The following is a 946-nucleotide window of genomic DNA, read 5'->3' as shown; positions in this document are numbered from 1 at the left end:
GGGGGGTTTTTTTTTTTTTTTTGAGAATATGAATTGGACTTTTACTTCTGGAACTCAACCATTTCTCTGATTGCAACCTCAAAATATCAACCACAAAACTCTTCATGAGGCCCCCGAGACGAATCCTAAGGCCTGTTTGTGGCTTGAACATGAAACCAGACCTGATGTGGTTCATGATATTTTCTGATTTACACGTCAGAGTGTGCTGAGAATGAGATAAAGAAAACTCTTGCACATCAACCATTATGTGGGCAGAAAAAAGCAGCTGTAAATAAAATATGAAAAAAATAGCATTAATTATGTATATAAAAAGACATTTCTTATGATTTTGTTGTGGGATACATACTATGCTTTTGTAATTATATAATGCAAAACTGGATTGTCACACATTCTGTTGAGCAGTCCTATGTTAATTTTAAGATTTTAGCTCCAAACATTAACCTATGGTTTTATGTACAGTATGGATGACATTTTTACTGTAAATAGGAAGAGACAGAAACCGATTTATTCAAATGTTAAAATACCGTCTCACTCTGTAAGCAATCTTTTTGTAGTTTGACTTCCTGACACTTTTTAACACTTTGCTCTGTTTGTTTGAGCATGCCGTTTGTTAGCCGGGACTATCCGTTTGTCCCAATCAATGCAGATGAAACCTGTTTGAGGACCGCCATTGGTTTTGCTGTTCTGTTTGGCAGCTGAAAGTACAGAAGTCACACTCTTCTCCTTTTCATCTAAGAAAAGGTGCCAACCGCAAACACCGACCCAGATTCTGCTCCACGGGTTTCCGTTCAATGCTGCCAGTTTCTGTGACCTACGACTTCAGTCAGATCATACACGTGTATGAGTTAGGGTTTGATCAGTTTAAACATGTCAAATAAACTGAAATAAAACATCTGTGAGCAATCTGTCTTATTCCGTGTGCGTGTGTGTGTGTGTGTGTGTGTGT

The sequence above is a fragment of the Sinocyclocheilus anshuiensis genome, unplaced genomic scaffold (assembly GCF_001515605.1).
Source record: "Sinocyclocheilus anshuiensis isolate Anshui unplaced genomic scaffold, SAMN03320099.WGS_v1.1 scaffold1363, whole genome shotgun sequence".
Taxonomy (NCBI): Eukaryota; Metazoa; Chordata; class Actinopteri; order Cypriniformes; family Cyprinidae; genus Sinocyclocheilus; species Sinocyclocheilus anshuiensis.
This window is presented reverse-complemented; position numbering follows the sequence as displayed.